The 15,896-nt window shown below is 43.7% G+C and overlaps 1 protein-coding gene across 1 annotated transcript in view; it reads left to right on the top strand.

Moving 5' to 3' along the window:
- The window catches only part of Gpr39 (G protein-coupled receptor 39), a 197,004-nt gene that overhangs the window by 57,387 nt on the left and 123,721 nt on the right, over window positions 1–15,896 (top strand). The gene's annotated exons all lie outside the window — the stretch shown is intronic.

Here is a 15,896-nt window from a genome sequence, read left to right as displayed (position 1 = left end):
TCTCAAGTATCTTTCCACAGTGAAGGAAAGCAGATAAACATAGAGTTCTCCGTCCCTTCCTAATCGGGGTCGGCTTGTCTACAAAGGGACATGCAAGGCCTTACAACATCTGCCTCCAGCCATGGTGGGAGGAGCCACAACCTCTGAGATTCTTCTTCCTGTTCTTCCGCCTCTGACAGACATTGTCAACCCCCAGTTCTCTGGCTGTCATGATGCCTGGGTCTCATCGACCCTATACGAGTAATAACAATCATTTCACTAGGTTTAAAGAAGGAGACAGCCTTGAAAAGTTAGTGCTATGGAAAATTGGGTTATTTATTGGGAGATTTCTTAGCCATGAGTCAGAAGTGGAAGGGTAGGGGACTGAACAGGACTTGAATGATGGGTCGAGAGAACAAAGATTCAGGCACACAGCAGGGCTTCTTGGGCACAGCCTCAAGGAGAGTTCAAAGGTCAAGCTCACAAACCCAGGCTAGAAATCCCATCCATTTGAGAGGTGGAGGCAGCCTGCCGGGACTATAGAGTAAGTTCGAGGCCATCTTGGGTAACTTAGCAAGGCCCACAAAAAGGATTAGATGTGGTGTGTTGGTCGAGCACTTGCCTGTTGTGCACAGGGCTTCACGTTCAATCTTCTGTGACACAAAATGAAAGGAATGCAAGATTGGGGAAAATGGTTTATAGTGGGATAATAAGGCATACCGAAATCCCAGATTTCTTTTTGGTTTTTATTTTATTTTAAACAATGAATTACATTTACTTAAGTGTTTATTCTTCACAAGCGTGTATCATGACACATATGTAGAAGTAAGGCAACTTACAGGAGCTGGTTCTCTCCTTCCTCCAAGAGTCTTAGGGATTGAATGCAGGTGAGCAGGCCTGGCAGCATGCACCATTACCTATAGAACCATCTCTCTCTCTCTCTCTCTCTTTCTCTCTCTCTCTCTTTTTCTCTGTCATGTGTATGTGTGTGTATAAATATACACATTTATATTTAAAAAGTCGTAGTAAATGTAGGTGCTACCTTTGTTGTTTTTATATAGGTCCAATAGAGACCATATATAATTTTGAAACCTTAAAATATTTATTATCTGACTTTTACAGACACTCAATATAAGAGGAAATACAGAATATAATACAGTGTTTATAATTAATGAATGAGAGTCTTTCTCCTTATTTTGTGTGTGTGTGTGTGTGTCTGTCAGTCTGTCTGTCTATGTATTTGTGTATGAGTGTAGATCTGGAAGCCAGATATCACTCTTGAATACTGTTGGTTGTCAGGTATTGTGCACTGTACTTTAGAGACAGGATGTCTCACTGGCTTGGGGGTTATTAAACAAGCTAGGCTAGCCAATCACACATTCCTGAGCTTTGTCCACCTCTGCCTCCCAGCACTGTGATAACAAGCACATGCCAAGAGTCTTGGCTTTTTCACATGGTTCTGGGGGTGGAACTCTTGCAAGGTAAGCACTTTACAGATGGAGTTATCTCCCAAGCCCCTCCCCCATCCTCCTTGCCACTCCGAGAAATTGCTCACCTAATGGTTGCTTAGTGAACACTGATTAGTGGGCTCACTCTGTGGAAATGGGCACCATGGTTTGCCAGTGAACCCTCACAATTCAAAAATCTGAAATCAAGACCATAACCCCCAGAGAATGTGAGGCAGTTCATTCCATCCTTTTCACACTAATAATATTAATAGTTGAACCACAGCCTCACATAAGACTATTTGAGATCTGACAATTTTAGACAAAGTAGAATTAATTGGAACTCAGCATTACGATGATTTCTAGGGGCCCATAAGCTATGTCCCTAGACAGCAAGGCACAAATACCAAATATTCCCTGGACTCCTTAGGGTAGGAGATAATCTCCTAACCATTACCAATTACTAAGCACAAAGAGGAGACTAATAAGAACTTTCTGGATAAATGAGGGGTCCAAAATCATGTCTACCACAGGGTTGATCCTGGGAATGGTTAATTGAATCATCTAAACAAAATCATTCATTTCTTCAAGCAAAGGAGCAGTTTCAGGGCACAGAACACAGACTATGTTAGACCCAACTTGAAGCTCTCTGCAAGGTGCACATAAGTAATTTAAAATCTCCATCTAATGTAACTGTCAGAGTGTTGGATAGCCACTGGTTGGCCCCAAGGGTTGGGAGAGCTACCCAATCAATGCTATCTAACAAGAACAGCTCCGCGTCTAAGATGGACAGTTCAGTCAGGAGGGACCTCCTGGCCCTGCTGCTTCAAGGCCAATTAACTAGTGCCTGACATCTTCCAGTAAATCTAAATGAAATGCATTCCTGTGAATTCTAATTTCAAGTAAGTCTAATTGAACTCGGGCAAGGAGCTACCATTGAGTGAGTACAATGAAAATGAAGTAATTGAATATGTTTCCAGAATTGTATTTGAGATGTGGTCCGTCAAAAGTTGTTTCAGAACCCAAGTGACTGTCTGCACATGTTTAGTGTTTGGAAAGGGAAGAGGAGAATTTAAAATGTCAGCACATAGCCATGAGGAGGGTCAAAAATAGCTAGCTGTTTAATTTCTTAAGGTGGGATCTGCTCAGCATTCATTTGTATATGTGTGTGCATGCGCACACGTGCACACGCATAAATGTAGAGATCAGAGGTCTATCTTGAGTGCTATTTCTTCGGGACACCATCTGTGGTTGTTATTCATTGTAAATTCAACAGCCTCTGGCTCACCCAGGCCTTGATCCTCTGAGCACACCCTTAGGGATTATCTTGATTGTGTTACCTGAGGTGGAAGGACCTCTCGACTATGGGTGACACCATTCCCTGGCTAGCATCCCAGGCTACAAAAGGAGAGAAGGGGAGCTGAGCAGCAGGGAGCATTTGCCTCTTTCCTGATTGTGGATGTGAGGTTAGCAGTTAGCTGCTTCAAGCCCCTGTTCCCCTGACTTCCCCACCGTGATGAACACTCATCCCTTGAACTGTGGCCCAAGGCAAACCCTTCCTCTCTTGAGATGCTTTTGTCCGAGTCTTTAACAATAGCAACGGGAAAAGAAACTAAAACACCACCTACATTATTTTTTTAGTCAGGGTCTTTCAGTGGGTAGGATTAACTCTTATAACTTATATTAACCCGTTATTCTTATCTATGTTAGCCACATGGCTCAGTACCTTTTTCAGCGGGTCAGGTCACATCTTCCTTCTTCAGTGTCTGGCATTCAGTTACTTGCTTGTTTTAAAGCTGGGTGTTAAATAATGTAACTAAGGGAATTTAGGATGAATGAGCATGCAAAAGAGACAGCCCACCCCTCCCAAACTAAAATCCCCAGACTGAGAGAGCAATAGCAACGAAATTTCTTTCCTTGTTCTTCCCCTGTTCCAATGCACAAAAACAGTGACGTGATCTGAAATTATAGACATTTTGATGGTGTTAGCCGATTGATTACACGTTGAAATCTTGAGCCCTTTATTCAATCACTGTTTATTAAAAGCCTACAGTGTTCTAGGTACAGTAGGAGATAAATGACTTATCAGGACTGAATCTTTGGCCCGAAGGAACTTTCTGTTCAATAACGATAAAACCTAGGAATAAATTGGTGTAGGAAAGGTAAATGGGATCCATAGCCGAGAATCAAGGACTCAGTGTTCAGGTGACACAGACTTCTGACTGAGAAAACAAAGCACTCCTCTTGAGGGAGAAGCTGTTTGAGCTGTACATATTTGCAGGAGGAAAGAAAGTGCAGGATCTATTTGGAGTAGGATGAAGCATTTAATTGAGTTGGCGTGGAAACGTTGTAGAATCTAATAATGTAAAAGAAGTGGATGTGGTGTGGATACAGAAGACTTGAATAAGTTTATATTCTATTAGGCAGCTGGCAAGCAGGGAAATGGTTTGGCGAGAGATAAGTAGTAGGAATCTGGATGCAATATTTAACCTTATCAATTAGCAGAAAAGCTCAAAACCACAATGCTATAATTTGGTTCACTCTGTTGCTGTGACAAACACCATTACCAAAATCAGCTTGGGGAGAAAATGGTTCACTTCATCTTACTGGTTACAGTCCCATCCTTTAGGGAAGTCAAGGCAAGATTAATTAAGATCTCGAAGTAGAAACCATGGAGGAATGCTGCTTATTGGCTTGCTATCAGGGTCATGCTTAGGTAGCTTTCTTATAACCCAAGGTCACTTGCCTAAGGAATGGTGCCACCCATAGTGGGTTGGCTCTCCTACACCGATTAACAGTCAAGATACCACCCGTACCACCCCCAGGACATGACCATAGGCCAGTCTGATCTGATTAGCCCTCAATTGAAAGGTTACCTCATTTTAGGTGACTCTGGACTGTTCCAAGTTGATAGCTGAAGATAACTCAGACAGCTATTATTACATACAAACACCAACAAAATCATAGAAAAATAGTATGCACTGATAAGAATATGCAGAAACTGGTATGCTAGGGCACTGTTGATAGCAATGTATAATGGCTCTTTCACTATTAAAAGCAATATTTAATTCAAATAATTAAAAAGAGGGGCCTAGAGAGATGACTCAGAAGTAAGAGCACTTCTCTCTCCCCCTCTCTCTGTTGTAAAGGACCCACGTTCAGTTCTCTGCATACTTGTTAAGTGGCTCATAACTAGCTAAGGTTCTGACCTCCATAAGCACCTGCACTTACATGTATATATCCCTTCACCTCATATAATTCAAAATAAAATATTTTTCTCCTCTGGGCATGTGAACAGACATGTATTCCCAACAGACAGGGCATGAATGGTAGAGCAAAGGAACAGTTCCACCCAAGCCTAGCCTAGTGACCCCAAGGGTTTATTGTGGTTACCTCTTAGATGTAGGTGACTCACACATGGCTACATTATGAAAAACTCACCCCAGGAAAAGTTCTGACCTGTGAAAGCTGTACCCCTTACAGGCAGCTTGGTGACTGGAGAGTTTCCTCTTTTTAATAATTATTACTACTTACATATGGTTGCTGGCAGTGCTTTGTGTGTCTTTAAGTTTCAGGAGCATCCTAGGACTTCTAAGTTTTACTTACGTCTAAGTAAAGTTTTCTTTCTCTCTTTCTTCTTCCCTCCCTGCTTCCCTCCCTCCCTCCCTCCCTTCCTCCTTCCTTCCCTCCTTCTCTCCCTCCCTCCCTCCCTCCCTTCCTCCTTCCTTTCCTCCTCCCCTCCCTTCCTTCCTTCTTTCCTTCCTTCCTTTCTTCCTTCCTTCCTGAGACTTGTAAGTTTTGTTTGCTTCCTGGGACTTGTCAACTTTACTTCCTGAGTCTTGTGAGTTTTGTTTACTTCTTGAGTCTTATGATCTTCCTTCCTCTCTCCAGGAAGAGATGTTTTGATTTGGAGGAAAAATGATACCACACCATATGATGAAGCAATCTCACTATTATCCTTAGAAGAAGCAAAATCAAGATCTCAAGGAGAGATTTGCATACCTACATTCATGGCAACACTGCACAATAGTTAGGAGATGAAAGCATTCCAAGCATCAAGTATCCATCCACGGATGGGATGAACACCTATGATATGTGTGTGGGCATGCGTGTATGTGTGTGTGTGTGTGTGTTCAATAAAATATTGCTAAATCTCCAACCTCCAGCATCATGGACTCACGTGGAACACAGAATGTACAAGTAAATCACTCACACATATTTCCCTGCAGCTTTGGAGCCTGTCCTGGAACTCGCTCTTAAAGACCAGGCTGATCTCAAATTCATAGAGATCCACCTGCCTCTGCCTCCCGAGTTCTGGTATTAAAGACGTGTGCCGCCACTGCCTGGCTCATAAAATAAAATTTAAAAATTAAAAACAAATGAAGTAAGTAAATAAAAAATTAAATAGAATGTCTATATTGTACAGCATGTAATGTTGTCCTTGCCCAAGGGACAGTTTTTATGATACCCTGTGGTTGTGTGAACCTATATGCACAACATTTTAGGACTTCTATCTTTGGCATATCTAATTTAATGCTTTGAGGCTATTAGTAGGTAAAACAAGCATTACTTGAATGTGAACTGTGACACCAGAACAGTTGAACTGATGGGAAAAGTAGGGACTACACATATTGTGAAGGCAGCATATACAGTGTGGACACTCTGGACTGTCTTGGTGGGGATGGAGTGGGCAACACAAGACTGTAGATTGTAGAAGGTAGCTGCTTCTGAGCCCAGATTTGAAATAATCACACAGATACTGTATTAATTAAACCACTGCTTGACTTATTCGCTTAAGATTCTTATTAACTAACTCTTACATCTTAAATTAACTCCTTTCTATTATTTTATATTTTACCACAAGACTCGTGGTTTACTGACAAGGTTCCAACTGGCAACTTGCATCTTTTACCTTTGGCAGCTACATGGCATTTGACTCCACCTTCTTTCTCCCAGCCTTCAGTTTAGTTTTCCCTGACTAGCTCTCATCTGCCTTGATGCAGGCCAAAAGCAACTTTTTTATTCATTAACCAATAAAAACAACACATATACAGAAGGACTGCCTACACTAGTAGAGTGCTATTTCAAAGGCTGTGGGATTTAAAGCTTCTGAATAATTTTCAAACTATTATTTTAATTTACTTTATTTACACTTTGAGTGTGTGTGTGTGCATGCGCGCGTGTGCGTGCGCATATGTTATAAATGTCATGGCAAACACGTGGAGGTCAGATCCTTCCACCATGTGTGTCCCAGGGATCAAACTTGGGTGATCAGACTTGGCAGCAGGCATCTTTACCCGCTGAGCAATCTTGCTAGCCCCCCTTTAATATTGTAGATGGTGGTTAACTAGGGGGATAATGGGAACTGTAAAAGTGAAATTTTGTTTAAAGACTTTTCATGCATGTCATCAAGTTGTCCTTCAGAAATGTGACAAGGAGCTTCTTACTTGAGCCCACACTAATTAATTCGCTGAATGTAAATGTATATTCCTAAATGTATTTCTGTTGACTTTGTTCAAAGTCGTTGTGATCCTTACCAAGTAGACAAAACACACAGATTTGTATGATATGTGATGTTAGGGAGTGGAGAGAGGAAGGAAGGAACAGCAGGGAACCTTGGTGGTGTCTACTACGTCAATATGGTCTCAGATATTTGATAATAAGCTCAATTTTGGCTGTCAGCAGCCTAATGATGGCAGCTGGCAACTCCGTGTGCTTAGTACTTAACACTTTTTTTTAAAAGTAAACTTCCTTTTTGTTGTTGTTACATGTTGTTGTCGGCTTTTTTTTTGTTAGAACTAGACTATGTTGGTTTGTGTTGATTCTCCTGATCCCTCTTCTCATGCCCCCTTCCCCTTATGCCCTCCCACCCACAGTGCACTGATTAGGTTTTTGTCAACTTGACACAAGCCTGAGTCCTCTGGGAAAAGGGAACCCCAGTCGAGAAAATGTCTCCATCAGAGTGGCCTGTGGGCATATGTTCTTGATTAACAACTGATGTGGAGGGACCCAGGCGATTGTGAGCAGTGCCACCCCTGGGCAGGTGGTTATGGGTTGTATGTGTATCATTCGACTTCAATTAACCCAGCTAGAAACTCCTTCCCCAACATTCCCAGGCCATTGTAGGTCCTGTCAAGTTGTTAATGAGTACGAATCATCACATCCCTTGTATTTTAGCACATGACAACTGTGTTCATTTGTTAGTACTCCAAAGAGGTGAAGATGATGGGGAAAGACAGTGGTGGGCTCACCACTTACTCTTTTGTTGAACAGTTAAATCTTTCTCCTCTTAGAGGACAAATTGAGGTTCCCTCGCTCCTTTGAGAATCAGAATATTACAAAATGACAGTACAGCTGACAGCAGAGATGTCATCAAAATGAGAATATTGTAGACATGCCCTCAACAATAGTAGTCTACATTTATTATACACACACTTAGCAGCAGGTTTGAGATGTCTGAGTGGAAGCACCCATCAAGAACACCTTCCAGTAGTAGACAGAGGTGGGTGCAAGGACCATGTGTCTAGATGGAGTATCTCCAGTGGACAATCCAGCTTCGACCATTATTATAAAATATTTTATCTAAAAGGAGCCCTTAAACGGTGATGTTCAGACAGCTGTTGAAGTGGGACTCTAGAGTGGGCTGAGGTTGTAGGGAAGCTCTCAGTGAAAGTCAAGTTCTCTTTGGAGACTCCCTTAGCCTCAGTTAGAAGATATCCATTTCCTCTCTGTGGCTCCCTCTGCAGAGCTCCTGACCCGGTAGTAATACTTCTCTGGGGCTGAAGATGCCATTACAGAGTCTAGGCAAGGGAGACTGTCTCATTTAAATCCATGGCTCTGATACTCAGAGCAACCAGGAGATAGCAGAGGCAAAACTCATGCTTTCTGGCCTAGACCACAACACATAGGCTCTTCCCACAATACTGTTGTGTGGTGGTTATGTTGCCCACATGGAACTCATTTTTCAGTTCCTTTGTGCACCCATTACCCCCTCTACAGCTGGGTAGGTAATCATTTAGGTATAGACCTTGTATTTGAGCTATTTCTTTTTGTATCATATTGGTTCATGTCAGAGAGAGAGAGAGAGAGAGAGAGAGAGAGAGAGAGAGAGAGAGAGAGAGAGAGAGAGAGAGAACAACCTTCAGTTGTCTTTCCCACATGCTGTCCAACTTGTTTTGGATTTGTTCTGAGACAGGGTCTTGTCTGGAGCTTGCCGATTAAACTGGGTTGGCCACCCAGAGAGGCCCAGGGCTCCTCCTATCTCTGTCTTTTCAGGATTAGAATTAAGAAACTGCACGCCACATCCTGCATGTTTACACAGGATCTAGGGATTGAATTTAGAGCCTCATGTTTGCAAGGCAGGTACCTCCCAAGTCCTTATTTAATCTTGGTTTGAGGTTCTTCTCCATTGTAGCCTGGTGTCTAAGAATTCATTCTGTCTCAGTACTCACAGGCTTCCACACTCACAGTCTGTGGTTGGTGACCTGAAATTGTCACTCAACAAGGGACTGGCTTTCTCTTGACTTGGTCCTTGTGTGTGTGTGTGGGGGGGGGGCAGTCGCTGGCCTTCCTTGTGTGAGAGACAGTCAAAACTCAGAGCACAGTGCTGTGCTTGCGCAGGTGCATGGTGGCGTCTTAGGCTGGCTGTGCAGCTTCTGAGAGCCTGGTTGGAGCAGCCTCTGTCATGCAAAGCAGTTGTCGTTTCTATTCTTTTAAACATCGCCTTCTTAGCTAGCTTTTCTGGCTCGAAGCTAAGAGCTCTGCAGTTCTTTTATTTGAAGTAGCACCATCTTCCTGTCAATCACGTCTACCATCCTTTGAACCGATTACATAAGATCACCACAAAGGATCCCATTAGATAGTGAATTTCAGTTATCTGTCTTTTTGTTTTCATTTTTCTTTTTAAAGACCAGGTCTCAGGGTGGCCTCAAATGGGCTCAGATTCAAACGTCTATAGCTGAGGATAATCTTGGATTTCTGGTCCTCCTGTATCTGTCTCCATGCAGTGCCCTGCTTGTTTTATGAAGTATTGGGATAGAACCCAGAGACTCAATAGATGCTAGGCCAGCAACTTACTTGGTGAACTACATCTCCAGATCCTCCCAAAGCAATATTTTGTGACTCTTTTAGTCTGTGATTGGTTAGATCTGCAGATGTGGTAACCATGGATACAGAAAAGCCCAATGAATAAGAAGCACACTGACTGTCGTCTTAGCAAGTACAAATCACACTAGAGATGGAGATATCCTTGAATCAGTGGACCTCAACCTTCCTGATGCTGCGACCCTTTAAGACAGTTCCTCATGTTGTGGTGACCCCAAACCGTAACATTATTTTTGTTGCTACTTCATAACTGTAATTTTATTATTGTTTGCAGCAAACCTTTTTGTCATCCCCAGCTTACAAGTAGCGACACTGAAGCTTATTATTAATTATGTATTCTCTTCATCCTCTGTGATCTCCCTACACTGGTAGACTGTACCCTAGAATGGTAAGCCAGATAAAGCTGTTCCTGTCCCTAAGTACTTTTTGGTTAGAGTGTTTGACACAGCAACAGAAATCAACTGGAAATAAATCCGGAACTCCTAGCGTCCAGGAAGCCCCAGGTTCCACCATGGTGCCTGATAGACTGAGAGTGGTAGTGCCTGCCTGTGATATCAGTGCTTGGGTGGTAGAGGCTGGAGAGGACCAGCCTTGGCTACCAGGTGAGTTTGAGGACAGTCAGTGCCGCATGAGAGCCTTACTCAAAACAAAGACACAACAAGCAAATACCACCTCCCTCCCCCCCGACACACAAACCAAAACAGGCAAACAAACAAAGAAAAAAAAAAGAAAGAATAAATCAGGGCAAATAGATGTGGAAGTGAGAGAAGGAGGGAATGGTGGCCATTTAAAGAACAGTCATGGATGGCTGTTGAAGGAAGCTGCTTGTTTGTTTTCCCAGCCAACCAGACTCCTGAAATAATCACACAGAAAGTATGTCATTTAAATCACTGCTTGGCCAATCACTTAAGTGTACTGCTAGCTAGCTCTTACATCTAATATTAACCCATTTCCAGTAATCTGTGCATCACCACGAGGTTGTGGCCTACCAGCAAAGTTTAAGCGCATCTGTCTCCTGCAGTGGCTCCACGGCTTCTCCTGACTCTACCCTTCTTTCTCCCAGCATTCAGTTTAGTTTTCCCTGCCTAGCTCTGTTCTACCCTATCAGGCTAAACCAGTTTCTTTATTAACCAATGGTATTCACAGCATACAGAGGGGAATCCCACATCAGTCCCCAAGTTGAGGCCTGCAAGGAACGCAGGAGGCCAGGTCCCAGGTGGGTGGGTGAGATTGCCTCCCAGTGCTCCTTTTTTGCACCAGGAAATCCTGCCCGGTCCTTCATCCCCAGCTCCAGAAATCCAAAGCAATACCACCCCAGAGGAAGTGGCATGTACAAATGTGTGCCCAGGGTTGAGGGAGCCAGGGATAACTGTGTGTGGCCTGGTGTGGAAGCAGACTCTCTGGAGAGCCAGGGACCCGTATACTAGACCCCAGATCTGAATTCATAAGTGGGGCACCAGCTCAAGTGTGACCCAGAAATGAAAACTACTCTAATTTGCGAACTTTGAACCACACTGAGCCCCAAATTAATCTTTTTCTTTTTCCACTGTGCTGAGCACTGAACCAAGGATTTTTGAAAACAGCAACACCTTGTCAGCCAGTTTGAACCAGAACCAAGCCTATTCATTTTCTAAAAGTATCCAACTGGAACAGTACAGGAATGCTAAAGTATCTTTCAAACTAAACCAGGATTGAGCTGATCATTCCCAAGTGCCTAGCAAGGGACGGACCAAGAATTCTTTCTGGAGAGACAATTTTGCACATGTCAGAAGTCTGCCTTCCTCGCTGCTAAATTAGACCACCGGTCCTCTTTCTCAGCGTTCAAACCTTGGGCTGAATTCTTAAGCCTAACGTTTCATTGATAAATTTCCTTTGCCCATTCATTCCATACTTTCCTTTCTGTGTTTTCCCATAGTTTGTGTGTGTGTGTGTGTGTGTGTGTGTGTGCGTGTGCGTGTGTATGTGCACATATGTTCACATGTGCGTGGAGACCAGAGGATAGCCTCAGCTGTCATTCCTCAGGCACAGCTCACTTTCATTTGAGACCGGCTCTCTCACCGGGCTGAAGGTTGCCAAATAGTCTAGATTGACTGGCGAGCTGTCTCCAAGGATCTGTGTGGCTCTGTCTGCTCCGGCACGATGGTTACAAGCACAGAGCACTCTGCCTGGCTTTTTGATGTCTGTGCTGGCGAACAAAGTTGAGGTCCTCATGCTTTTGTGGCAATTGCTTTATTAACTGAGCCATCTCTCCAGCCCTTTCACCCATCTTCCTTCCTTCCTTCCTTCCTTCCTTCCTTCTTTTCTTTATTTCTTTAAAATTAGTTTTAAAAATCATATTCTTGCTCTGTTTGTGTGTGTGTGTGTGTGTGTGTGTGTGTGTGTGTACTATGGTGTTCCTACTGAGGTCTGAAGACCATTTTCAGGAGTCAGTTCTACCATGTGGTTCCAGGGATCAAACTCAGATTGCCAGGATTGGTGTCAAGTGCCTCTACCTACTGATATATTCTTGCCTACCCACTCCTCAACTTCTTCAAATTAAAAAAAAATGCGTATATGGATGTTTTGTTTGTAGTATGTCTATGCACCACATGCATGCAGTGCCTGTGGACGCTAGAAGAGGACACTGGATCCTCTGGGACTGGAGTTGCACATGGCCCTAAGAATCAAACCCCAGCCCTCTGGAAGAACAGCCAGGACTCTTAACCACTGAGCCCCCGCTCCAGCTTCTCCGTCCACTTTCTTCATGACTCTATCTACATTTCGTACCACTCACAATCTCAGCACAGTGTTTGGGTTGAACGTACAGTGGGTGTAAAGGAGTGAATTCGTAGCTGAAATGACAATGAGATTTAGATTGATTCTGCTGGCCAGAAGAAACCCTTGGAAGATTTTAAGCAGAGGGGGACCACATCCCATTTGAGTTTCAGATAAATTACACCAGAGCCAGCAAGAGGGGAAGGGAGGCAGGTCCAGGCAGAGAGAGATGTCTTAGGAACCAAATGTAGCAGTGTGGGTGTGGGGAGGTTAAGCAGCAGTAGTGAGGGGCTGAAGATGGATTCATGGCAAAGTGCCAGCCACACAAGAATGAGGATCTGGGCTGAATCACCTGTATCCATGTGCCAAGTCAGATGAAGTGGTACGTGTATGCAAGCCCCTCACCGAGGAGGCAGAGACAGGAGGATCCCTGAAGCTCTCTGGCCTGTCAGCCTAGCCAAACAAATGAGCTCAGAGCTCAGTTATAGACACTGTCTCAAAAAAAAGAGTGCAAATCAGTGGAGGATGGCAGCTGGTATTAACCTTTGGCTTCTGTATGTACACATACACATATGTGCACAACTCCACATGAATGCATTTACACAACTCCACATGAATACATGTACACACATGCACCACACACACACATGAACTCACACACATCATGACACATACATGAACACACACAAATGAGCACACACACACAAAAGGAAAAATAGCAATATTGTGTCAGCGCTGCCTTGATTTGAATGCTGCCTTCTCATTTCTTTGCCATGTGGTCTGGTGTTGGTCACACAAATGTTCTGTGACCACGTCCCTTCTGTCACGTAATGAAGGCTCCGCAAACACTGCTTGCTTTCACTAATACGCAAACAAAGTAGTGGATAGGCCCTACATGGAGCAAACAGAAGCAACAGGATTCTTTCTGGGAGTGAGTGAGGAGGTCAGTGTGATGTGAAGGAGCTGATGTGGGCAGCTGGGGAGGTGGTGCCCATGGAAGTACAGCACTTGGGAGAGGAGCTGCTTGGAAACTGTGCTGGCTGGTTTCTATGTCAACGTGACATGGACTAGAGCCATTTGGAAAGAATGGATTCCAATTGAGAAAATATCCTCACCAGGCTGACCTGTCGGCATGTCTGTGGGACATTAATTCATGATTGATATGGGTGGTCTTGGAGTGTATAAGAAAGCAGGCTGAGCATGCCATGAAGGGGCAAGGCAGTGAACAGGGTTCTCCCATGATTCTGCTTCAGTTTCTGCCTTTGGGTTCCTGTACCAACTTCTCTCAGGCATGGACTGTGCATTGGAACTGTAAGCTGAAATACACTTTTTCTTCTCCAAGTTGCTTTTGGTCACAGTGTTTTCTCACAGGAATAGAAACCCTAACTAAGAAAGAAAGGTAAAAAGCACACATGTCGGGTAGGAGGTACTTTTGAGGTATCGGTGTAGGGTGCCCAGCAGGCAGGTGATCTCATAGACCTGGGTTTTCATGTCTCCATGGATAAGTCATAGTTAGATACAAACATGTCAGTCATTAGCAGAGGTCTTGGTGTGTTAAAAGCATAAGAAGAATGCAATAAAGAGATCAAGAGGCTTAGGCAGCATCCTGGGGAAGATGGACAGAGAGCAAGGGAAATAAGGTGAGGCCACATAACTGGTGGAGAACAGGTGGCTAAAGAGGAACAGGGTGGGGTGCACAGGAGGGGGTTTGGGAGGGAGAGGAAGAGGGAGTCTCCCATGGAGGGGACGGGTGAGATAATATATGTAGCAAACACTTCCATCCAACAAATGCGGACTGGAAACGTTTTATGGCAATATGCCTTCATCAGTCCTATATGAGTGTGGTTCCTTGGAGGGAGGGGAGCAAAAGGCAGTAGGTGGTAGCTGAGGAGCCAGCAAGGAGGAGAGAGAGCAGAGGAGGGCATGCGCACCTAACCCTTTCAAGAGTCACGTTTGGGATTTAACGGTCAGATCATAGAACTTTCTGACAATGATGCCAGTCCTTACTGTGCCCGAATCCCCCTGTCCTGAGAAAGGCCTCAGAACATCTCAGCTTCTCCTCCTAGTCTGTCCCTCAAACCAATACAACAGCAGTAGGATACTGGCCATCTCTCCTCTAGGAGAGCTCAAGTTCTACAAAGGCAGGTGTGATGGTGAGTACTGCTAACTTGACAGGATCCGGCATCACCTAGGAGACAAGCCTCTGGGTGTGCTTGTGAGGAAATGCCTAGATTAGGTTAATTGAAATGAACGGACCCACCCTGAGTGTGTGTGGTACCATCCATGGTCTGGGACCCAGACTGAGGGAAAATAAGGGAGCCAGCTGAGCATCAGTGTCATCTCTCTCTGCTTCCTGACTGTGGATGCCATGTGCCCAGCTGCCTCACACCCCTGCTGCCAGGACTTCCCATCATGACAGACTGTGCCTTCAAACTATGCTCTCAAAAAATCCCTTTCTTCAAGCATATTTAACAAATAGTGCTGGGATAACTGGTTATCAACATGTAGAAGAATGAAAGTAGATCCATATCTATCACCATGCACAAAACTCAAGTCCGAATGGATCAAAGACCTCAACATAAAGGCAACCACACTGAACTTCATGGAAGAGAAAGTGGGAAGTACAGTTGAATGCACTGGCACAGGATACCACTTCCTAAATATAACCCCAGTATTACGGACTCTGAGAGAAACAATTAATAAATGAGATCTTGTGAAACTGAAAAGCTTCTGCAAAGCAAAGGACACGATCAACAAGCCTAGAGAATGGGAAAAGATCTTTACCAATCCCACATCAGACAGAGGTCTGATCTCTGAAATATACAAGGAATTCAAGAAATTGGTCATTAAAAAAACAAATAAAATGGGTACAAACATAAACAGAGAACTCCCAACACAAGAATATAAAATGGCTGAAAGACACTTAAGAGGAAACGCTCGACATCCTTAGTCATAAGAGAAATGCAATTGAGAATAATTCTGAGATTCCATCTTACACCTGTAAGAATGACCAAGATCAAAAACATTGATGCCAACTTATGCTGGAGAGGATGTGGGATAAAGGGAATACTCCTGCATTGCTGGTGGGAGTGCAAGCTGGTACAGCCCCTTTGGATATCAATGTGTGATTTCTCAGAAAATTAAGAAACAATCTTTCTTAAGACCCAGCAATACCACTTTTGGGTATATATCCAAAGGATGCTCAACCGTGCCATAAGGACATGTGCTCAACTATGTTCATAGCAGTATTATTTGTCATAGCCAGAACCTGGAAACAACCAAAATGCCCCTCAACGGAAGAATGGATAAGGAAAATGTGGTATATTTACACAATAGAGTACTACACAGCTGAAAAAAATAATGACATCTTGAAATTTGCAGTTGAATTGGTGGAGCTAGAAAACATTATATTGAGTGAGGTAACCCAGATGCAGAAAGATAAATATCATATGTACTCACTCATAAATGGTTTTTAGACATAAAGCGAAGAAAACCAGTCTACAAATCACAATCCCAGAGAACCTAGACAACAATGAGGACCCTAAGAGAGACATACACGGATCTAATATGCATGAAAAGCAGAAAAAGACAAGATCTCCTGAGTAAACTGGGAGC

Source organism: Myodes glareolus, chromosome 5 (genome assembly GCF_982192425.1).
Source record: "Myodes glareolus chromosome 5, mMyoGla1.1, whole genome shotgun sequence".
NCBI lineage: Eukaryota > Metazoa > Chordata > Mammalia > Rodentia > Cricetidae > Myodes > Myodes glareolus.
This window is presented reverse-complemented; position numbering and strand designations above follow the sequence as displayed.